Raw genomic sequence first — 25729 nt, forward strand, 5'->3', positions numbered from 1 at the left:
GTGCTTGTTGGAGTCTAGGTGTTACGTCATAGCTCTTCAGACCATCTGGTGGCCGAAACAGAAAATCTACTGGTGCGAAGGATGGCCTCCCTTTCACTTCTGCAGGATTTGTCTCAGGTAACTTTTCCACTTTGGATAAGACTCCATCTGGATCCCTTCCGTTTGTCACACTGGTTTGTGATTCCAAAGTATTTACTTCGCTATCAACTTTAAAAGACATGACCTGGATGTGAATAAACAGAATAGAGTGAGAGTCTCTCTTCTTGGGATATATTCCACCAATTTTTTAGGCCCGAAAATGTGAAAGTTAAGAGATATGTCCCACGTACATAATTTAAGAAACAAAAACAAATACAATTAAATGTTTACATGGAGTCAGAAGACCAGCTACATAAACCATTGCTATGGTCCAGAAAGAGGAGAACCAATCCATATTAAAAAAACTATATAATAGGTTTTAGGTATTACCAAAAATTAAAATATATGAAAACTAAGGTGGAAAAATTCTCTCACCTAACAAATACGTATCTTTTTACTTAAATTATGTTGATAATTACAAAGGTTTGAGAATCAGAAATCCAATGTTTATTGGATTACCAGTATTGTCAAGGACAAAATCTTTAATAACTTTGGATTATTATAAATAAGTTTATCATATGAGCAAAACTATTTTTCAATGTGGCACAGTAAGATTAACCATATAAAATGTGAAGCGTATTTTCTTTTTCAAGTCAATTTGTTATTTGGTAGTTTTTTTTACTGTAATATAATTGGCATACAACATTACATTAGTTTCAGGTATACAACATGATTCAATATTTGTATATTGTGCAATGATCACCCCAGTTAGTCTAGTTAACATCCATCACCATGCACAGTTACAAATTTTGTTTTCTTGTGATGAGAACTTTTAAGATCTACTCTTAGCAACTTTCAAATATACAATATTATTAACTGTAGTCACCATGCAGTACATTACATTCTCTACTTACTTATTTTATAACTGGAAGTTTGTACCTTTCAACCACCTTTGCCAATTTAATCCACTCATTTCAACATAATTTTTAGAGGTTTCTACGTTTCTGAGTTTTAATGAGATACGTATTTCTACCCGGACTAGAGTTTAAGGGTAACACTGTGCTTGAGGCCTGTGTGGCTGCAAAGGTAGACACTAGCGATAATCCTTAAGGAGAAAACCAACCTTGAGGGAGGAGCTGTGAGGTCCAGCTGCTCGCCTGTGAAGATCACCCTGTACTGCCTTCCTTGGAGGATCTATGTCTGATTTTTGGTAAGAACCTAGCCAGGTTTCTTACACTTTGGCATAACTTTGTTTTTTTTTTTTAAGGCTAAGGAATTATAGCATGGATTATAAATTAAGGGATTGGGTCCTCGAAATGGTGGCTCTTTTTGAAGACTCTACCAGGCACTATGCTAGATGCTGTCAGAAACGTCAGGTGATTTCATTCTTGAAACTACTCTGTGTAGATATTACATGTTACAGCTGGGAGAACAAACTCATAGCTTCCCCAAGATTATATAGCCAATTGGAAGCGAGACAATAGGCAAACTCAGGCCTAGCTGAATCCAGAGTCAACGCATTTCACCCACTGCACCCATCTCCTAGCCGATGCTCACATGAAGGTTTCCGTCAGCTGTGTTTTTATTTTCTCTCTTCTGTTAACCAAACTACACATTCTCTACCTATAAGGTTTTAAAGATGAGACACCTCACAAACCATAACAGTAAACCCTCTTGACGCTTCCTTGTGCTTCAAGAGGTTTTCACACACGTGGAGGTTAACCTCTTGAAGCAGTTTTGTAAGCTTAATTTCAGCTTCATGAAAATAAAAATGAGATTTTCCAAATGTCTAGAAATAAACAGATACTTATACTCTACCTTGCCTGGTTCTTCTTCGATCTTTTTGGCAGGCCTTCCTTGATCTGGTACTTTTCTTTCTGTTATATTATCTAAAATAAAAATGACATAACAGATCCATTTTGACTAGATAGAAAATTCTGCATTAAAAATGCTAGGTAAGGAGCCGGTCCAGTGGCATAGCAGCTGAGTTCATACACTCCACTTTGGTGGCCCGGGGTTTGCTGGTTCAGATCCTGGGCATGGACCTATGCACTGCTTATCAAGCCATGCTGTGGCAGCTGTCCCACATATAAACTAGAAGAAGATGGGCACAGATGTTAGCTCAAGGCCAATCTTCCTCGAAAAAAATTAAAAAGTACTAGGTAATTTGGGAAAGAAAAAAAGGCAACAATATGAATCTATGCCTTAATGGATTTTGTGATTAAAAGTCATTTTAAAATATCCTATTTAAAATACCCTATTTAAATACGATAAATACAGATAAAACTTCCTGCCAAGTATAGGATATCTGTTTACAAAACCAAAGGTGCTAAAGTATTTTACCTTTTGCCTCTGACTATCAAATGCATATTTATTATAGAAAATCAGGAAAAGCAAAGCACAAAAACAATGCAAAAAACATCACCCCAGAGGGGCTGGCCCCGCTGCGCAGCAGGTAAGTTCACGCTTCTGCTTTGGCAGCCCAGGTGCTCAGATCCCGGGTGCGGACCCACCCACTGCCTGTCGAAACCATGCTGTGGTGGGTGTCCCACATATAAAGCAGAGGAAGATGGGCACGGATGTTAGCTCCGAGCCACTCTTCCTCAGCAAGAAAGAGGAGGATTAGCGGCAGATGTTAGCTCAGGGCTAATCTTCCTCAAAAAATAAATAAATAAAAATCACTCAAGATGACCTTACTCAGAAATCATCACTGCTGACAATTCAGGGTATGCTTTTCCAGTTTTTTTCCTATGTTCACATATTCACATACATATTTTAGAATTGTGATCACACTGTTCAGAATTGGACCTGTTTTCTTTGCCCACTTAATACATCCTGGACCATGTCATGAAGTGTCTTTCACAGGATCGTTCTTAAACGCTACACTGTATTCCACCAAACAAATGGGCTGTAATTTACTGGGGCCATTAATCTTCACTTTGTGGCGCTGCCCACCGATGCACACGCTTCACCGCTTGAGCGCCCACTGTGTGCTAACTGGATGGTGGGGCACTGAACCTGTCTTGGGGACCTGGAATCTCCCGTTTCCTCCTCGCCTACTCAAAGAAGTACACGATGACTTTAAAAACTGAACACGAAAAACCTCAGGGACCAGAGCATTCTACTTCAGCCACTGATGAAGGAACAGTTCTCACCACGTGCCGCTCGCGTGGCCGGCACAGCCAAGGCTGCTCCCGCAGAGGCTGCACTGGCGGTGCCTGCCCCCGAGGTCTGCTTCGCTCTTTGAGTCATCGACCGAGTGGTTCTCACGCACGTGGGCATTGCAGGCTGCCCTGCTGCGGGAACCATGAAATTAAATGCTTTCGGTAATTACTAAAGCATTGTTGCGGCAACGTCAGAGCTTACAATAATAAGCTACCTTTTTCTCGTTGGACACTTTCTTTTCAGAAGTTTGTCTTTGACCAGATCGTGTTGCTCGAACATCACTCCTATTAATGATCTATTGAAAAGATTAGGTGGTATGTGATTTAATTGCTTGATGAATCAAATTACCACATTTTCAATCGGTATTTTGACCCCTCATCTGAAATCTATTGTAAATGACCCAGCAAAAAATCCACCACCCCAAATAAGATGAGATGAAAAAAGTTTTCCATTATATAGATTTCCTTACAAACTTTTTGTAGAATCCTAGAATTTTGAAAATGCTAATAGCCTAAGCTATTCTAAATAGCTGACTATAATCTTCTGAGAGTCCTTAAACATACCAGCATGTTTTCGCTTCAAAACTTTTGAATTTTGTCTGGAAAAATCTTCTCCTGGATAGAAAACTCTTCCCACAGTGCACTCTGCAACTTCCTTGGAGACTGCATTCAAAGCGCCACCGTCTCAGTGAGGCCCCATCGGAAGCTCACCCTGTACCAGCTTCAATACTCCCCATCTGCCTTCTTTTTTTTTTTTTATTTCCCGCATAATACTTAGGACCATCACATACTATATATTTTTCTTTTCATTGCCTATCTCACATGTAAGCTCCATGAAAACAGGGAATGTTGCTTTATTCATTACTATATCCTAGAGCCTAGAGGAACATGGCAGTGACTCAATTTATTGAATACGTGAAACGGAGCCTTCTCACCTGATAAAGAGACATGCTATTTACCTCCTTGCCCACTTCACTTTATTTTAGTAATCGTCCTATTAACTTTGTCCATAATGGTGTTCTGAAGACCCGTAAGTTTATCCCCCACCCTACGTGCTTTATATCCCTATCTGCATTTTATAGTGACATGGATGCATAATAGAGCCCAGTAAACAAACAGAGTGACACACAGAGTTGGTATAGATCTCATAAGGGATGTTTGGCAATGAATATTTCAAGTGAGTACTTCCTTAGCATCTAGCCAAAACTGCTCTATGTCACCATGCCAATAACAGGGAGTTTGGTACTGTTAACTCTAGTAAAATAATCACTCTGATTGAAGCTGATAATAGATTTAAAATGAATTTACTTACTCTGAGAAAAGGAGCACGATTCATCATTTTAGTAACAATTATCTACTATCAACTTCACCCTAGTCAGCTCCATTTGGGCTTTGGCCTTTGACCTGGCAATCCATACAAGATGGAACAGCATTAAAACAATCAAAAGCAGACAAAGTTAAAAAAAATGAACTGCCATAATTTACTTCCATGTCTCATTACAAAATAAAGTCTCCATTTTAAAGTTAAATTTTACCCTTAGTCATCCAACCCTTAATCATTTATGGCAAAAAGATACTTGCTAACTTAAATTACTCTCTTTTCTGGTTCTGGTTTGATTTAAATTATGCTTAAAAGCCTCAAAACTTACTCATATTTCTCAGTGAGCACAAAGGAGAAATTTCATACTATATTTTCCAGGTATTAGAATCCTTGTTAATATGATGAACTGGAAATATTTGGAAGGGGTCAATGAAGAAACTAGAGTATTAAGATCTCTTCTCTCCTGTTTATGAAAAGATACTGCACAGCTTACTTTCTTAGCTTTGACAGTTTGCCTTCAAATCCAATGATTGTGCACTTGTCCTCTGTCCATAAGAAAATGGAGACCTGATCACAAAGCAAGGAAGAAATCCAGCAAGAGAAGGATTGATTAAAAGTGATAAGTTATTTATCAACTCTAAAATTCCTGAAGAAGCACAATCAGACTTCTTCTGTAGATTAGAAGCCACTTGCTTCTCCAAATCTCAGGGAAGATCTAGTGCTGAAGAAACGAGGCACAAAGTAAACAATATTCAGCGATGGCTATTGTCTAAGTAGAATAAAAAACTACTGGTGAATCGTATTATTTAACACAACAATGTGTGTCTTTTTCCCCCTACATATAACACTTTGTAAATAGCTGTTTACAGTTTAGACCAATGACTGGTGCCTTACATACTCTTGAGAAGCCAGATTAAATTCAGCCCCTTCCAAGAGGTCTTCTCTGATGTTCCTCCAAACAGAAACAATCTCGCCCTCCTCGAACACATACACACCATATTTTTCTGTATCTTTCCACCTTGAGCTACATTCTACTAATTTTGGTCACTTCCACCTTATCCTAAGGTCACATGCAGAGTAATCAAAGGTCTCTCAAATCAATGACATTCCTGAAGCAAACAAAAACAGGCGATATCTTGAGCTTTTATATTATTCAATTCTTATTTAAATCAGGAATGAATACACAGCCAACAAGAGACGACCTTGAAAAGAGCAAATCACCAGTGACTACCTAATTTACAAATCCAGCTGCCTGTGTTCAAACTTCATCCCCCTTAACTCATGGATCATTCTCTTCTTTAGATCACCCCTCCTCCAGCTTCTGTCCTGTTTTAGCTCTCCTGACAATCTGACCTATCACTGGTACCTGACTTCTGCCCACTTGAAGGTGCTCTCTAGTCCTCACTCTTTCACAATGTGTATATCTTTACTGGAGTGGTCTCATTTAGCCCTACAGCTTAAACCCCCATCCATACTCCCAATATCATATCCTAAATCCACCACTCAGCATGGATCTCCGTCCTGATTTTCAAATTTTTATTCCCAACTGCCTGTTATCCAGATGGCCCAAATGAGCTGCAGAAAAAGCAGGAAAAGCATTATCAATATGCACCCACTTAGGCATGTTCCTTTTCCTGCCTTCCACCCCTCTTTTAGCAGCAGCACAATTTATATGGTTGCTCAAACTAATTTATCTTCAGAATCATCTTATCTCCGACTCTTCAATTTCCTTCACCCCTCACCATCTGCTTGGTCCCCGTCAAATTTATCTCCTGAGATGTCTCACACCTGTTTCTTCCTTTAAGCCCACTGCCCCAGTCCCCTTATCCTGTCTCATCTATTCCATCACGACAGTCTCACTACAGTCTTCCTACCTATAAGTTCTTCCCCTTCCAGACTACGATCTTCCAGCCTAGGGTAATCTTCCTGAATTATTAATCTGATCATGGTACAAGCTCATGTATAAGCCTCTCTTGACTCTCCGCATCCGACAGGGTGGACGCCAGATCCTTCGCCCGGCCTTGCCCGTCCAGCCTGGCTCTGACTGCTTTGCTAGTTTTATCCCGTGTCAACCTACCTATGGCTGCACCAAGAGACCTCATCTCCATCTTCTGAACTATTAGGATGTCACTCCCAGCTCCTGCCAACTAGCTAAGTGAGTAAAGGGACTACAGGGAAAGGGTTGTTTTAGTCATTTAAACTCTCAAATAATCGCTTCTTGGCCTCTTGGCTAAGATCAAGTATAATCTCTTAAAGAAAAGTCTGGTTAAGAACTATTCCTGAATATCAAGTTATGATACTAAATTTACCTTTTTTGGTTGGTGTGCTGGTATTCATTAAAGAAAAATAGTCTTATCATGTCTATAAACACCCACTATAAATGGTCATCGCTGAAGGTTTCTCAATTTTTCAGTCGCTTTTCCTCTAGGTATTTCTGGAACATTTGTCTTCGTTGATCACTTAGAAGAGACTTTGCTGATCCTAAGCAGGGGGGAAAATAGCATATAAAACATTCAAATAAAAAGTTATCCAAATGTCTAAAATACCATTATCTAACTTCAACAGCTGCTAAGCAATACTTTCAGTAACTTCGTATTGATTCCTTAGCACGCTAACCACACAAGTCATTTCAACCCCTGTTCTTTCAAAATTTCTCTCCCTTTTGCCTTCTCTTGTTCACAAATTAACTGCTTGCCATCCCCTAGGCATCCATTACTTCACTTTTAAATTAATTAACTTCTATGATCACCCACCTCCAAGCTGACCTCCAACAATTCTCACCTCCTGGTAGTCATGCCCTTGTGTTGTCCCCTCCACACAGAATAGGGCTGAGCTGTGTCACCAAGAAAAGTGTGGGAATGATGGAGTGTGGCTTCCAAGACTGTATCATTAAAGACAGTGCAGCTTGGCCCTGCTCTCTCTCAGATCACTTGCGCTGTGGAAGTCAGTGGCCATGTGGAGCCTTAAGGAGATTCAGGCAGCCCTATGGAGACACCACATGACGAAGAACTAAGGCCTCCTGCCAAAAGCCAGCATCGACTTGCCAGTCATGTGAGTGAGTCATCTTGGAAACAGCTCCTCCAGCCTCAGTCAAGCTTCAGAGGCATCCCTGGATGACACCTTGACCTGTCAGATTCCTTATCTCCCACCTGTGATTCTCAACTCAGGTTTCTACTATGTATTTTCATGTTTATTTAAACTTGTTTGAAAAATGTGAGTGGCTACTATGTACCAGACATTTTTAGGAAGTAAGAATAAGAGAATTTCTGCCCCTGAAGGGCTCACAGTATCGTGGGGGAGATGAGCACAGTTTCAATTTGGTTTAGCATGGAATGAAGACTACGAGAATGCACAATCGAGAATCAGTATAAACCTGTCTGGGGAGGTCAGGAAAGGCTTGTCAGAAGAGAGAATACCCGAGAAGGTTTCTGAAGAATGAGAGTGCGTTTGCCCACTGGGTGAGGGTTTAAAATAATCCAGGGAGATGACTGCACAACTCAGTAAATTTACTAAACAAAAGGCATTTACTTAAATGGGTGAATTTTATGGTATGCAAATTCTACCTCAATAAAGTTGTTTAAAAGAAATAATCCAGGCAGAGAACAGAAGATGCGAAAGCTCAGATGATGAAGTGGTTAATCATCGATGAAACCCCTATATCCTCAACTTCCCTGAAGTTCCTCTTCCCTTCATCTCTTGATCTAACCGTAACCTGGCTCTCCCCTGAAGACAACGCTCCCCTAGTTGTCCTCTCAAGTGGTTGACTGTTTTCTTCTCCCACAAAGGTCATATCACTGGGCCTGAAGCGGGCCGGGGTGGGGGGTGGTCCCTCATTGCTGTTTCTCAATTATTTCTTCCTCTTCACTAAAACAGCCCAGCTTTATATTTCACATCATCAGACCATACTAGACAGCACCCTGACTTGCCATCTATAGATGGCAAGTTCTTCTCTCAGTATTTTACAACTTAGTAAATGGCCACTCCATTTTTTTAGTTGCTCAGGCCAAAACCCTTAGAACCATCCTGACTTTTCTTTATCAACCTACATCCACTCTATTAGGAAATCCTATTGGTTCAAACTTCAAAATGTAACCAGAATGAAACCACCCAGGGTTGCCGTTCCCACTGTGGTCAACCATGAGCTAAATTATTGCAGTTATCTCCCAGCTGGTCTTCTGGAGGCCATGCTGGTCACCCTACCATCCGTAAGTGATGCTTTAAAACATAAAGCAGATTATAAACACACTAATCCAATAATGGCTTCTCATGTCACTCAGAGTAAAGCTGGTCTCCCTGTAAAGAAGGCCCTTGGGCTGCATATTTCACTGGTCCTGGAAAATGACAAAATTGAAGCAGTGAACATTTAAACAACTTGAGACCTGATTTAGCTACAAAACTTCTATTTTAATGTCCCTTATCAATTAATCTTGTCAACACTTATCTTATTCAAACTCCAGAAGTCAGAACTTACAACACTCCACAAGCGAATGGAACTTTCACAGCCTTTACCTTAAATAGGAAGTATTTAGTCATAGAAAATATCAAGTTATTTAGAATGGTATTTCAAAACTCCATTCTTCTGGTAAGTTTTTTTTTTTTTTTGATGTGGAAGATTGTCCCTGAGGTAACATCTGTTGCCAAAGCTTCCTCTATTTTGTTTGCTGGATGCTGCCACAGGCTTGAGGAGCAGTATGTAGGTCCACGCCCAGGATCCGAACCCACAAACCTCGGGCCGCAGAAGCAGAGTATGTGAACCTAACCACCACACCACCCAGCTGGCCCCTGGTCAAGGATTTTTTAACCTCAGGTATTAAACCAACTTTTTCCCCTCTTCAAAGCAGTTAAAATTACAATAGCTCTTTACTTACTTTGCCTCACACTCATCTCTTCTGGAATAGGCTCTTGAGATGTCTCCTCTAATTCAAGATTTCTACCTTCCAAGGTTGGAAGGTTGACATCCGTCAAACCAGAGTGTCTTTTTCGTTCATATTTATCATATCTGTCTGCTTTCTGAGAGAGAAAACTCTCCTCAGCAATTTTAGTTCTAATCATCTCAATACTTAAATCCTTTCTCAGTTGACTGGCAAAATGTGATGCAGCCATCCTGCCAGGGAAAAGAAAGGTAGACAACTTATATAGATTTTCATATTATTTAAAAAATTAAGATTCCAGTTCACCTCCTGCCCCACCTCAGAGAATTCTGAAATAAAAAATTTTCAGTACAAAATGGAATAAATATACGACACTGCAGAGTGGGAAGAAAGTTATCAAAAGATAGTACGATCTATTTTGGGCTTCTACATAGGGCCTTGCTTGACAGATGAAGTGAAGCCCAGGAAGCTGTGGGCCATAACACAAACAAGAGGCTCTAGGCTCACCGCACAGCATTACAAAGTGACAAGAGTGAAGGAAAGGAGAGAATAGGGAAAGTAAGTGAAGGACAGTATACAGAATCGTTTCCTAACCTTTCCCTGTGATGAAGGCAGGCAGCCTGGCATTTTTTCTCAAGCCAAAAAACAAAACAAAACAAACACACGAGATGCCTATTAGACAGACAGGGATGATAAGCAGGCAGTTGGATATACAAGATTGAGCAAAAGATGGGATTTTAGAAGAACTACCATGGTGATACAGAAGGATAACCATAGTTTGCCATTTGAGGGCATAATGAAATTATTTTCGGCCATGTGAAAAATCATATTGTTTACCTGGCCCATACTCTTTTCTTAGAAAGATTCTTGAGAACGTGTTCAAGCAAAACAAGGGAGAAGGACAAGAAACAGGATGCCATGTGTTCCAGGAAATCCTTCATTCAAATGAGGAAAAGAATAAAGGAAAGTGGAAAGTCTAAGGGAGTCACCTATGCAGCTGGTATAGAAAAGAACCAAGCCCAATGGGAGAAAGATGACTGATTCTCCACAAGTGTTGCTGGCTCAAAAGAAAAAAAAAGAAAGAAAAAGGGGAAGGTCTGCAATAGGAAGATAGAAAAGTTCTAAGCACACTATACTCTTCAACAACAAGAATAACTGAGACAGTCCACTAGAAAACTCCAGATAAAAGAAAAATCTGCACAAGAAATGCAACCCATTAAAATGTTACATGATTTTAAGCAATCAACAGAGTATATAAAAAATGAGAATTCTTCTGACCTGGATGCTAATAACATTCTCCTGTAAGAGCCCAGGGGAAGTGACAAAGGACTCTACTTTTCAGTAAGCATGCTCCTCTACTATTTGACTTGCCACCTCCTGCAAGTATTAATGTGCTAAATGTTAAACAATAAACCATTAGTTATTTTAAAATACTGCATAGGACTATGCTCCACAAAGAGAGACAGGGTGTGTGCAAAAGCTCGAGTTAATAGTAAAGGCGTGTTTAATTGTCACCTAAACCAGCACAGGTGGTTAGTGTCATCGCTGTTACACAGGTGAGGGAGAGAACTGCCAACAGGCGCTGGAGCTGGGATCTCAAGCCCCGCAGCCTGGCTCTTCACATACAGGACATCTAAGTTCCCCTCTTGGCTGAGTGGAGTTTCTTCCAGCTTGAAAGTCTAGAATGCCTTCGTCTTGCTTGCCTAGAGGTTCCCAACCAGGGCCTGTTTAGTTGTCGCTGGCTCTGGGGGCAGCTACTGGAATTGAAGGTCGGGGCCAAGGATGCTAAGCATCGTCCCGCCCCAGAGGCCAATCACGGCCCAGTGGTGAAACGCTGACTGCTGCATAGATTATGGCAACAAATACTTACTCTTCTGGAGGACGGAGCCATCGGCTGCGGGAAGGACAGGTAAGTGGTCCTAGAGGAGCCTCCCCCAAGCGGCGTCCAGCTCGCCACTGCCCACCTCAGACCCTTCCAGACCTTCTAGGAGGAGGCGAGCCAGCGCCCTTCCTCCAGCTCCCAGCACTCACCTTCCTCAGGCAGCCTGTCGCGTGAAACCTCAGTCAAACCAAAAGGAAAGGAACGCTCCCTGTCTGGAGAGCCGCCGCCGCCGCCTCGGAGCAGTGCCGCCTACACCTGAGCCGCCCAGAATCCGAACTTCCCACACCCAGCCTCTGATTGGAGGGCCTTTGAGCAACCCCTGCGGGAAAGGGGCCCGCCCCTTCTCTCCCACGAGGCTTGCGATTGGTTCTCTCCCTGTGCTATTCGAACTGATTGAAAGGTGAACGCACGGTTCAAAGGATGGGCGGGTACGACGGGATTATGCCTGAGGGGCGGGGCCGGGGCGCAGGTGAGGCGTTAGGGTCCCTAATCCGACCGGAGCTCCAGGGCCCCAGCATCCGAGGAAAAATGAAAGCGCTCCTCGGAGCAGAAGGGATTCACTGTTTGCAGGGCTTTTTAACGTCCTTATTTAGTCACACAAATACAGCACAGCTTATTGGAACGTTTTCTTCACTTAATATTTTTTAAAAAGGGTTTACTACCGCAGATTTCTCCTTACATCGCTTAGCGTTACTTTCCAACATCGCCAGGCTTTTTTTTTCCCATCCGCTTTTTATTGAGGTAAAATTTAAATACCGTGGAAAGGATTGATCTTTTAGTGTGTGATTTGATGAGTTTTGCTAAACGTAAACAGCTGTGTAAGCACCACCCAATCGGGATACAGAGTATTTCCATCACTGAGAGTTCCCTCATCCCCTTTCCAGGCGCCCACTGTTAGGCAGCCAACCTCTGCTCTGATTTCCATCACCACACACATAAAGGGGGTAGGTCCTCTCCCAGGTGGGCCTTCTTTCTCTAACCATGCTTTCCAGATCCATCCCTACTGTTGCGTGATCAGGAGTTGGATTTTATTGCTGAAAAGTATTCCATCGAATACTTTGTCTACCCATTCACCCATTGCTGGACATCTGGATTGTTTCCGTTTTTAGCGATTATGAATAAAGTTGTGTGGAAATTAATAAATAGAAACTTCATTAAATTGGAGTCTTGGGGCCCAAAGGCGGAGCTCTCACACCCTACCTTCTAGCAGAGCCCAACAGGAAGAAGACAGACTTCTTCTTGACCAAGAAGCTCAGCCAATGAGAGACTATCACAACTCAGCTAGTGAAACGCTGCTATACCTCTGGACTCCATGTTTACAATGGCCGTCCCAACTTGCTCTTCCTCCCAGAATAGAGTTTCTCCTCCATGCTGCTAGCGACTTGCACCTGGCTCGAGATGGTTTCAGACTTTGAACTGCAATTCTTTCCTGGTCCCCCATAAACCCATTTTTGCTGGAGAAATAACTGACTGTCTGTTTAAGGTCAACAGTTGCTATAAACATTCTTGTACAAGTCTTTTTTGTGGGCATGTTTTATTTCTCTTGGGGAAATATAGATGTGGTATTTCTGGGTCATTCTGGGTATGCTTAACTTTATAAGAAATTGCCAAGCAGTTTTCCAAAAGAAAGCTGGCACATTGTTAGGAACAGAGAGGGTCATGGTGCAATGATAAAACATTCTATTCGCCAAGCTAGAGCAATTTTAAACATGTATGGAGCTAATAAAATAGGCTCACTATTGATGAAGCAAAAATCTACAGAACTACAGAGAAAAAATGATGAATCCGCCGTTATCGTGAGTGATTCAACACACCTCTCTCAGCACTGATTGACCAAACAGACACAATTCAGCAACGATATAAAGAAGATCTCAACAAAAGCATTAACCAACTTGACCGAATGGACATTCAATAATCAGAGAACACATATTTTCCTTGAGCACGTATGGAGGAGTTACAAATGATCACACACTAGGCCATGAAGAAAACTTCAACAAACTGCATAGACTCAAGAAAGTTAGAAATTAAAAGCGAAAAATAAATTTAAAATCCCTGTGTAGTAACTTCTGGGTTTAAGATGAAACTTATGATGGAAAATGTAAATGTCTAAAACCAAAAGATAATGAAGAAGCAAATCAAGACTAGTGGGATTAGGTGCTTTGAAAGGAATTTTGAAAGAAATTTTAAATGCTTATATTAGAAAAGAAGAAAATCTTAAAATTAATATGTGTCCCTCTTAAGAAATTAGAAAAATAATAACTGAGTAAAGTCAAAGAAAATAGAAAGATAGTAAAAGAAAGTACACAAACCAGTGAAATAGAAAGTAAAGATACAATAAGAAAATCGACAAAGTTAAAACTTCATTCTTTGAAAAAATTAAAATAGATAAAACTCTAGCAAGATTGATCAAAAAAAGAAGACACAAACAGTATCATGAATGAGAATACACAAAGGGGACTATATGCGTTACTTATTCCTTTGTAGCAGATTACCCCAAAATGTGCAGCATAAAACAACCACCATTTTATTTGCTCTTGATTCAGTGGGTCAGGAATTTGGGCAGACCTCAGTGGAACAAGTCATCTGTGTTTCATGTCTGTGTTCTCAGCTGGGTTGGCTCAAAGGGCCAGGCACTGACTGGGATGGGTATTGATCCCCTTTCTAATTCTCTCTTCTCATTCTCCCACTAGAGTGAGAGAATCCACGGCCGTCTCGCTCATCTTTGTGGACCCAGTTGCTGACTATCAAGTGGGGCCATTCTCTCCCTTTGGTTAGGCTTTCCTTCCCCAGCAGATTCTCCATTTGGTCTCTCTTGGACTTCTTTGCCTGGTAGCTGGGTTCCTTCTTGGCATATGTGGAAAGCCTCATAAGACCTCGATTTGGAAGTTCCATATTGGCAGAGGAGAAAAACAAGAGCTGGAGGTAAAGGAACTTGCCCACCTTCTGAAGGAAAGTAGACTGTGAAGAGGGCACTGAGTCTGTGTGCTTGCCTGTGCCATCTTGCACTCTCTCTTATTCAGGATGATGTGTAGTTTTACATGAAGTTTAGATCTCAGGAGTAAATATATAGTGTAGTGTGCACTGATAGAGATTACATACAGGAACTTTGATGGAATTTAGCAGGGTGCTGGAATATATCTTTAAAGTGGTTTTACTGTACCAGAGGACATGATTTTTTTTGCGACTCTGATAAAGAAATATTTTGAATGATTTCTTCTTTTGAAAGACGGCGTGCTCATTACCATTGCCTTGTCACTCTTGCTAATTTTTGTTAGTGTTTCCTTCTAGTCGTTTCTCAAGTATTTCTTTTTGGCTAAATTATTTGTTTATCTATATAAAGCTAAGGGGGTTTGTTTTTCGGTGTGGATTTTTTAGCAGCTCTTCCTAATATGGGAAGGAATTTAATAGTGAATTTTTAAAGTAAAGGCCTAGTGCCCATAGGCACATTTTAATGTGTGAATTCTTTATTAAGTATGTCTTATAAATGTTGATGAGGCAGTGTGTTAAAATAGTCATTTATTTTTAACTAACCTAATTTTTGTTAGAAAAGGATTGCATCATTAAAAAAATTAAAATAAAAAAGCTTAAAATGAAAATAACAAAGTCTCCCTCCTCTTCCCAGTTTTCTCCTCTTCTCCCTAGGCCCTAACTCATTTCCCAGAAATCACCTCTGTTAATAGTTTTTAGTTTAGTTTTATATCATATTTCTTCAAGTTTTATCAAGTTTATACAGAATCTATTGATATTCCACTCTGAGGGACTAAGAATTTATCATGATTTAACTCCCCTTCCACCTCTGGATTATATTGTTTATATTTTTATTTTCTAGTCATTGCCTTATTTACTCTAAATAGCATATATAAATGTTTAATTCTTGATTTATCAAATTTACTATGGATTCAGTATCCACAATGAAAGGCAAGAACACTACCCTTCTACTCCTCTTCTCTCTAGTTACCTCCCTATTGTTCTCAGTTATGTTAATATTGTCTGAAAAATACTGTGTGATCTTAATTCATGTTTCCCCTTTTCCATTTTTCCATTCAAGCAGTAACATGCTGTGAATTTTATTGCCTCAGGAGAGGCACAGGGCAGGGAGGAGGGCAGAGTTAGCCAGTCAAATGTTTGCCTGTTTTACTTGTCCACACACCTGAGCTCAGCGAGGAGCACACGACGTTCAGGAGGACGCAGGGGCCCTGGAGGAGCAGGGGCAGGAGAGGCTCCCCCGTCGGAGGTCCGCGAGGGCCGGAGCGGTGCTGTGAAGCTACGTGGGAAACAAACACTGCTCCATGGTGGAGCCCTAGGAGGGGCAAACCTCAGAAAAGGTAGTGGTGTCAGCTATTTGGGGAAAGCAGGACCCTAGCACAGGGTTCCAACCTCAGCTGAGACTCCCATGCCGCGCGTGGAGCCCCAAAGGAGCAGAGATCTGCTGCGCTGCAAAGAGTCATTCATGGAGGCTCCCGGTTACCCGGGTGTGCAGATCACTGAAGCCTGGGGGGCGCCCTTCTCTCTGAATATTTGGCAACTGCATACCTTGGTGGGACCCCAGGAGGGCAGAGAAAGCCCAGGAATGTCTGTGGTTACATTTCCCATCAAGCAGGTCTTATGAGAGAGGTAGAGGGAGAAAGAGAATATTTCCCAGAGGTGGAAATTAAACTGAAATGTAGAAAATAAAGTGATATTTCTTATACACTTGAATTTGTTGGCTGAGATACCCTGCCACGTAATCTTTAAATTGCCAAGATTTATGAGATTTACTTGCTGTTCTGTAATATAATTATTAAATCTTCTGTGCTTTTGACATTGTTTGACACCCAAAAGTGAAAACCAATACACGGCATGTACAATATTAAGATTACATAAGTATTATTCACCGCAAACCAAACATTGCGATTGAACTAATTTAGAAGGAAACTGAAGGCTACGACATTAAAAGTTTGCTGCTTAAATTTTTCTTTTATTTTTTCTGGTTGTACTTAGTTGCCACCATTATGTACAATCTGATGTCTTGGTTTCCCATTTTTGGCCTGAAGAACTTCAAGTAATTGTTTTCTCGTGGGGACACTGAATGGTAACTTTTTAATTTCCAGATGTCTTCATTTTATCCTGATGCTTAATTAACAATAAGGCTAAATTCAAAAAGTCTTTCCCTAGACCTTTGAAGACATTACTGCACTTTCTTCTATTTTCTTACTTTTGTCTACTTGCTCTAAAATAGATCGAGAGAGGTGAACTGAAGGCTCCATCTCTAGTGGGTTTCTATTTCTCCTTGCATCTCCTACAGTTGTTGCTTGATCGATATTGATGCTATGTTATTTGGTGCAGAGATTTTATACCTTCATTGCAAATTCCCCCTTTAATATTATAAAGTATCTTGTTTTAATGCTTTTTTGGGTCTAAATTCTGACATTACTACAAGTCTGGCTTTGGTTTTTCTCTCAGGCCCAAATACTCTCACGAGGAAGCATCTTGAGGGAACTCCACTGATGGTTGCTCCACAGCCAGCTCCTCCCTTTGAATCCGCTGATGCTGAGCCTAGAGCTTATCTGAGGCTTCCTAGAAAGAACCTGGCTTGGCTTTGGTGTCCTGAGATGCAATTTCTTCTCTTTTGATTTTTACAGGAAATTTCAACCCATTTGCTTTCTATTTTCCAGGTAGTCCTCAAAATTTCTGGCAAACTGACGAGACTGTAATCGTTTTCTACAGATATAGTTCTGTGATTTTGAAAAGTGTCTGTGTTGGAATTTCAGTGGGAGATGAGAGAGTGGGGATTAATCATGTGTCACAGCGTACATCTTGACCTGGAATCTTTCCTGCAAGAGATTCTCAATTGTAAGCTCCACATTTATAGAAATAAAACATTGTTCAGTGCCCATCCACTTTCTTCTTCCCTCTCTTCCTCTTCAACATGTATTGCATGTGCACACAAAATCATTTCATTTAACACGTGAATACTTTTCCTTAAGATTCACTAAAACTCTCAGTGCTTGAGTTCTCTTTCCTTCCCATGCTGAAAATGTAAAATACTGGAGAGATCTGTCTGAACAACGTATCTCTAGTGAGCATTCAGAAATTTCACATGGTTTCCTTTGCTGTGCAGAAGCTTTTTAGTCTGATGTAGTCCCACTTGTTCATTTTTTCTTTAGTTTCCCTTGCCCGGACAGACGTGTGACTTGAAAATATGCTGCTAGGACCGACGTCAAAGATCGTACTGCCTATGTTTTCTTCCAGGAGTTTCATGGTTTCAGGTCTTACATTCAAGCCTTTAATCCATTTTGAGTTGATTTTTGCGCATGGTGTAAGGGAATGATCTTTCATTCTTTTGCATGTGGCTGTCCAGTTTTCCCAACACCATTTATTGAAGAGACTCTCTTTTCTCCATGGTATGCTCTTGGCTCCCTTGTCGAATATTAGCTGTCCATAAATGTGTGGGCTTATTTCTGGGCTCTCGATTCTGTTCCCTTGATGTGTGTGTCTGTTTTTGTGCCAGTACCATGCTGTTTTGGTTACTGTAGCTTTGTAGTATATTTTGAAATCAGGAAGTGTGATACCTCCAGCTTTGTTCTTTTTTCTCAGGTGTTCTTTGGCTATTCAGGGTCTTTTGTTGTTCCATGTAAATTTTAGGATTCTTTGTTCTATTTCTTTGAAAAAGTTTGTTGGAACTTTGATAGGGATTGCATTGAATCTACAGATTGCTTTAAGGAGTATGGACATTTTAATGATGTTGATTCTTCAAATCCAAGAGCATGGAATATCTTTCCATTTCTATGTGTCTTCTTTGGGTTCTTTCATCAATGTTTTATAGTTTTCGGTGTACAGATCTTTCACCTCTTTGGTTAAGTTTATTCCTAGGTATTTTATTCTTTTGATTGCAATTGTAAGTGGGATTGCATTCTTAATTTCTCTTTCTTCTGCTTCATTGTTAGTATGTACAAACGCAACTAATTTTTGTACATTGATTTTGTTTCCTGCGACTTGACTGTATTCCTTTATTGAGAAGATATTTGCAAACCATATACCAGATAAGGGGCTGGTATCCAAAATATACAAAGAACTCATACAGCTCAACAAGAAAACCAACAATCCAATTAAAAAATGGGCAAAAGATCTGAACAGAGATTTCTCTAAAGAAGATACACAGATGGCAAACAGGCATATGAAAATGTTCTCAACATCATTAGTTATCAGGGACATGCAAATCAAAATTACAATGAGGTATCACCTCCCTCTGGTCAGAATGGCTATAATTAACAAGACAGGAAACAACAAATGTTGGAGAGTATGTGGAGAGAAGGGAACCCTTGTACACTGCTGGTGGGAGTGCAAACTGGTGCAGCCACTATGGAAAGCAGTATGGAGTATCCTCAGAAAATTAAGAATAGATCTACCATATGATCCAGCTATTCTGCTGCAGGGTATTTATCCAAAGAAATTGAAAATACAAAAGCATAAAGATGCATGCACCCCTATGTTCATTGCAGCATTATACACAATAGCCAAGACTTGGGAGCAAACTAGGTGCCCATCAAGGGATGAATGGATAAACAAGATGTGGTATTTATACACAATGGAATACTACTCAGCCATAAGAAATGATGAAACATGGCCATTTCTGACAACATGGATGGTCCTTGAGGGTATTCTGCTGAGTGAAATTAGTCAGAGCGAGAAAGTCAAATACCGTATGACCTCACTCATAAGTAGAAGATAAAAGCAATGACAAACAAACACATAGCAATGGAGATTGGATTGGTGGTTGCCATAGGGAAAGGAGGGGAGGGCAAAAGGGGTGATTAGGCTGACATGTGAGGGGATGGACTATAATTAATTTTGGGGTGGTGAACAGGATGTAATCTACACAGAATTCGAAATATATTATGATGTACATCCAAAAGCTATATAATGTTATAATCCAATGTTACTGCAATTAAAATATAAATAAATAAATAAATTTCAGAGTGTATATATATATATATATTTTTTTTTTAGGCAGATTAGCCCTGAGCCAATCCCCCTCTTTTTGCTGAGGAAGACTGGCCCTAAGCTAACATTCATGCCCATCTTCCTCTACTTTATATGTGGGATGCCTCCCGCAGCATGGCTTGCCAAGTGGTGCCTTGTCTGGACCCGGGATCCGAACAGGTGAACCCTGGGCCGCTGAAGTGGAGGGTGCAAACTTAACCACTGTGCCACTGGGTATATTTTAAGAGACATTGCTGTTATGTAGCCATTAGAGAGTGGCATAATTCTGAGGGGAATCACAGCAATTTGTGGTCAGAATACAGAGTAGTATACAGAATACATTATAGTAATAAAAAATATATCAATAAGTTCAAAGTTTTGAATAAATTGCTTGCATGTAACTTTATCCTTATACTTTCTACACATCACCAGGTTCAAGGCATTTTACAGCTAGTGGGTTATAATATTTGCAATAAGTCAGTTTTTTCTTTATATGATAAATACACAAGCAGAGAGTTATATGTTCAATTTAACTATAAAGACATGTGATGTTACTATCTGCCTGATCTTAAATCCTCCTTTTGGAAGATAAATATTTTTTTATTTAATAGAAACATTAGTTCATCTACTTTGTTAGCCCCATCAGCATCTGTATTATCACTTTTCCTTTTGGAAATCGAATGGCTTGAGCCCTTCTCTAAAGGAACCACTTAGCATTGTGCAGACTCACCATGTGGTGCACCTGAAAGCCCAAAACCCATCATCATACAGACTTGTATTGGGCATGTCCAAAAATTTAGACAGACAGCTATCTTGTAGGTAGCAACAGGAAATAAAAGAGCTGCAAGACAGTCATAGTAAAAGGATGCTGGAAACGTTCTAGATCTTGATCTGGGTGATGGTTACACAGGTATATACATATGTAAAAATTCATCAAGATATACATTTAAGATTTGTGCATTTTACTATATGTCTATTATTCCACAATAAAAAACAATTTGTGAATATAAATGAGAACCAATTTATATAAGCCTCTAAACTTTGCCCAATTATTGAATATAGCAACAGAAATTTTCAGAGGAGTACTAAGTATTAGAAATTTCCCTAAACGGTATGAAACTATTTTATGGTAGTTATTTTAGTTTCCTGCAATAAATTTAAAACATTCTAAAATTTTCAACTTAAGTTAAAACTGTACCATCAACCGCACAACAGTACAATGGATGGATAATCATGGGTATGATCACATTTTGGAACACTGTGCAGCAATGACAAGTAAGGAAGCACAGCGGCACTCATAAACATGGATAAACCTCACAAGTGCAAGGTTGGGTGAAAGAAACAAGTCACAAAGAAACTATCAAAGGTAGTCAAAAGGAGCTATATCGTTATGCATGCTTATACAGGTGGCAAACCTAAAGAGATGCCAGAGAATGATGAAAAAAGCCAGTCGTTACCCCTCAAGGGAGGGAGGAGGATGCTGATATAGGAAAGAACCACAGATGGCGCTAAGGTACTGGCATCGTTCTGCTATGTTTCTTCACCTGGGGGGTGGTTACACACGGGTTTACTTTAGGATTGCTCTTTAAGTATAAAAGAGCCATACTAACAAGTAAAAATCCAATAATCAGCTATTTCATGGTCCAGAAAGCCCAGGGGTTTACCCTTTGGGAAACTGAAAGTAGTTGCAGGTAGCCGGCATTATGTGTAGAGTTGCCAGATTTAGCAAATAAAAATAAGAAATTACAGCAAATAAAAACACTGGATGCTCAGTTACATGTGAACTCTGATAAACAATGAATAATCTTTTAGATAAGCATACCCCATGTAATATCTGGTCCCATGCAATATCTGGGACATACACGTACTGAAAAATAATGCGCTGTTTATCTGAAATTCACACATTACTGAGCATCCTGTATTTTATCTGGCAACCGTAAATATGTGGCAAGCTGCACAGGCAGAAGCAGTTCTCGGTGGCCCGGTGAGGGGAGTACTCAAAGGAGGGCCAAGGAAAGGGAAGAGAAAGAAGAAGAAAAGTCTTAAATTAGCCTGACCCTAAGCTATTTGAACAATAGAGTAAGTGAATTAGCTGAGTTCATCCATTATTGCAATAGTTCAGGAGTAATGAATTCACACAATGTATCAAATAATTTCTATCAACAAAAAGCAGTATCAGCAAATGTTTAAAAGAGCCATCAGTGTTTCTCCTAAAAATTGTGTCTCTCTCACTACATCAGCCTCTCTTCTGATCACTTGGGATGAAAATATTGTGAAAGATAGCCTTGAGGATGCTCATTCTGTGACTAAGTTTTCTTAATCTGTAGACAGTGATTAGGAGTCAGGTTGCAATGTAGGTTGTTTCATTTTGTTTTTATTCTACAAATATTATCTGACCACCTATCATGTTCCAGGAACCCGTCTTAGACCCAAAGGACAGATAATGAGTGACACAAACATAGTCCCTTCCTGTGGAGCTCAGAGTCTAGGCCCTAGTGGACTATAAAATAGATAGATAGATAGATAGAAAGATAGATAGATAGATAGATAGACAGACAGATAATTACATGCCCTTGGGAAAACATTATCTAGCAATAGTGGATATTTGCTCTTTGCTGCCCAGCATCCCTCTTTCTTTTGGGAAACCATCCAGACTCCATTTTATGTTAATTTGTTTGCCTGGAATTGATCCACAAGCCCGTTGCCACGATTGATGATGTTTGATTCAAAGATTGGTATACAATCCAATTAGAACTGATGAACCCTTGAGAGCCAGTAAGTAGAGGCTTCTGGAAAAGGGAAGCATTCCCCCCTGCCTTTGGTAATGGATAGGGGAGCTATCCAGATGATCAGGGCCATCAGGTACACACCCCTAGAGGACACCATTCACATACGCAAAAGATGAAGTCATGACCCAGGAAAAGCATCCTGGTGACATTGCAGAGCCGTGATTCAAGATGAACTGAAACTCCCCCCAGATTTTTCAGTTACATTAAGCCAACAAATCCACCCACTTCTTAGAGCAGGTTGAGTTTCCGTTTTCCGTCATTTGCAGCATAGAGTCCTAACTGATGCAATAAAAGTCTAAGAGGAAAGAAAAGGTTTCTTGCCTGTTCCCAACCTCCAGTTTCATGCCCCGGAGGTAATCACTGTGATGCTGCGTTCAGACATTTGGGTGCACACGTATGTATAACGCATGCCTTTCATGCAAATCGAATTGTATTGTATACATGGTTCCACCACTTGCTCATTCTAAACTTATGTTGTATTGTGGAGATCTTCATTTGTTGATACAGACTATTCGGCAATTGGATGTATCATCATCAATTTGATCTGTCTTCCACTGGTGAAAATTTATTTTCTCTTCAATTTTTTACTATGATAAACAATACCTTTATACATATATCTGTGTGCATTCATGCAATTATATCCAAAGGGAAAAAACCCTAGAAATGGAATTGGTCTTTCAAAGGGAATGTAAAAAATGTTGCCTTCCAGAATGATTATACCAATACAGTCTTCTCAAAAACACATGAGAATGTTTCTTCTCCACCATTAGTAACACTGTGTTTTGCCAAATATAAGAAATTTTGCCAATATGATAGTGAAAAGCAGTATTGTTTTCTCAATTTGCATTTGTTTGATGAGTGTATACACACACATAGACACACATGGAGAGAGATTCATATATATTTAGGCTATATATTTTATAAATTCATTAGCTATTTTTCTATAAATTCCCCATTCATATCCTCCACAGATTTTTCTCTTGGGTCATTTATCTTGTCCTTATTGATTTGTCTTTACATATCAGGAAAATAGACCCTTTTCTCATACATGTTCCTTTTTTTTTAAGTATGCTTTTCCTTTTTTTTTGGTGAGCAAGAGTGGCCCTAAGCTAACACCTGTTACCAATTTTCCTGTATTTTTTTTCTCCCCAAAGCCCCAGTTCGTAATTGTATATCCTAGTTCCAAGTCATTCTAGTTCTTCTATGTGGGATGCTACCGCAGCATGGCCTGGTGGGCAGTGTGTAGGTCCACACCCAGGATCCGAACCAGCAAACCCCAGGCTGCCAAAGATGAGCACATGAACTTAACCTCTCGGCCACAGGGCCCACACCCATACATGTTCTGAATATATTTTTCCAAGTTTGTTGTTCACCCTTCAGCATTGCTTTGTTTCTTTATCATTTTTTTAAGTATAACATTTCAAGTGTACAGAAAGCAGGAGAGAATTATATAATAGCACCTATATGTCCACCATCCAGTTTTAAAATGTTACCGTGATTTTGCAATATTTGCTTCACCTTTGTTTTTTAAAGAATAAAATGTTACAGGTACAGCTGAAGCTTCTCTTCCACTCTCACTGATGCCGTTCTTCTCCACGTCTCCCCACAGGTGACCACCACCTCGAAGGTGACGTGCATCATTTGTGGAGACCCTTTGTACACCTGAAAACCCCCTCACATGCACCAAAGGTTTAAATATTTTCCTGTGTCTTTTAGAAGAAAAAAAGACAGCAATAATGAATTGTCTGTGGACAGTTGTTCTCAAGTAAGCCTTCCCGGGATCTGCAAGCATCTTTCCAAGAGAGACCAGGTTCACATCGTTGCAACAGTGAGGCTCGCAAAGTTCCCGTGAGAAGCTGTTCACAAACTGTGCCACCTTCTGACTGATGTTGCTAATAAAGAACAGAGAAGAATCTGCCCGTCAAACTTGCCTCAAAGGAGGTCGTTGAGTTGTGATTGGATATATTATATATTATACAATAATTTATTTTGACCCTAGGAGAGGTTCATTTGAAAAGGGCCATAATACCTCTTTCTGCCCACTTTGGAGCAGATTTTAGCTGGGGTCAAAGCTCTAACGTCTGCCTCTATGAAAGGTTGCAGGCAGGGGGCCTGGGGCGTTCCTATCTGCTCGGGCACATGAAAAATGAAGACATTTCCTGAGGAGGCTGATGGAACCAATGTGCTCATGTCTGAACGTTTTTGCAGAAAGAATTAAAGGACGGTAAAAGAAACTTCTGAATACTCTCTAGTCTTTGGATATTCTGAAACTTCTACCTCATTGCTTATTTTTAAAAGAACCCAAATTGGGCTTGGCCTAAACAAGGGAGTCACCTGTGATTTTGACAACACCTTAAACAATACACTCCCATGGTTTTATACTTTTTCACAGATCTGTTTCTTTAAAAAATGTATATATATAATTTTTTAAAATTATAAAGTTTCTATAAATTGCACCAGACTGTGCATATCATTCTGCAATTCAGCATGGTTATTCACTATGACTTCAAAATTTATCCATGTGGATGCATATAGATTGAGATTATTCCTTTTAACTACCGAATAGTAGTCCCTTTTATGAATATATTTTTCTATTTTAAAATTAATAAACATTTAGATTATTCCTTTTTCCTTTAGTAAAAACAATGCTGCATTGACATATCTCCTTGTGCACGTGTCCAAGGATTTCCCTAGTGTGTCTGTCTACAAGGGAGGCTGTTGGTTTGTGAGTCCTGCACCCTCCTTACTGGCTATTGTAAAGTGTTCTTCAGCGTGGTTGTCTCCTAGAGTTCATACTTTTCCCTAGTAGTAAGTGAGGATTCCTCTTACCCACATCCTTTCTGTCTCTTGTGTGTATCCTCTGTGTTTGGGAGTTGTATGATTTTGATAGTAGTATAATTTATCAAACTATTGCCTTATGGCTCCTGGCCCGTGTGTGTGTGTGTGTGTGTGTGTGTGTGTGTGTGTGTGTGGTGTAGGGTGGTGTGCGTGTGTTTTGTCATGTTTAGAGGTTTTTGGTCACGTTTAGTTTTGGCAGTAAATGGTTACTGCAGCTTAACTTGCAAATATAGTTTTCAGGTTGTTCATTTTGTTTCACAACGATGACATTAAAAGAGAATAGTACTAATAGTCCAGAAATCTGGTAATCCTGCAGCAGGATTCTATCCAGACTGTGCAACACTTTGCCTGCCAGATATTAAGGGAGGCTAACGGTGAGGTTAAATTAAATTCAGAAACCTTCAATTGGGAAACCATGCTAAACACTGTATGTAGTAGCCAGACGTCTTCGTTGAAAGGCTTCTGCTCACTGCCCAGAGCCGGGTTGTCTAATGCAGCATTGATAACTGTATCAGGTCGAGGGCGAAGATTGATCTGGAGGGTTCAGTACTGATGCTCCTTTCTCCCTATCTTCCTTGTCCTACATCTTTTGAATAATGTTCACTTTCTCCTCATTATCAGGTCAAAGTTTCAGGAAAGTCCTAGATGTAACAAAGTTCAGGCTAAAAATTTTTGAAATGTTAAGCTTATGCAAGACATTAAACTTTGTCACGCCATCCCAGCCAAAAATAAACTAAAACTCCAAACCTGTCGCATAACCAGACGTGACATCTGCAGAGCCGGCCTGTAGAAATAAGCAATAAACTACACAGTGAACAAGGAAC

At 40.1% G+C, this 25729-nt stretch overlaps 1 long non-coding RNA gene across 1 annotated transcript; it reads left to right on the top strand.

Annotated features, from left to right (window-relative positions):
- LOC139044129 (uncharacterized) lies at positions 1 to 24523 on the top strand. The gene is made up of 3 exons (XR_011501173.1): positions 1 to 117; positions 1346 to 6718; positions 23677 to 24523. It is a non-coding gene; the product is annotated as an uncharacterized lncRNA (long non-coding RNA).
- The last annotated feature ends 1206 nt before the right edge of the window (positions 24524 to 25729 follow it).

This window comes from Equus asinus, unplaced genomic scaffold (genome assembly GCF_041296235.1).
Source record: "Equus asinus isolate D_3611 breed Donkey unplaced genomic scaffold, EquAss-T2T_v2 contig_616, whole genome shotgun sequence".
NCBI classification, from domain to species: domain Eukaryota; kingdom Metazoa; phylum Chordata; class Mammalia; order Perissodactyla; family Equidae; genus Equus; species Equus asinus.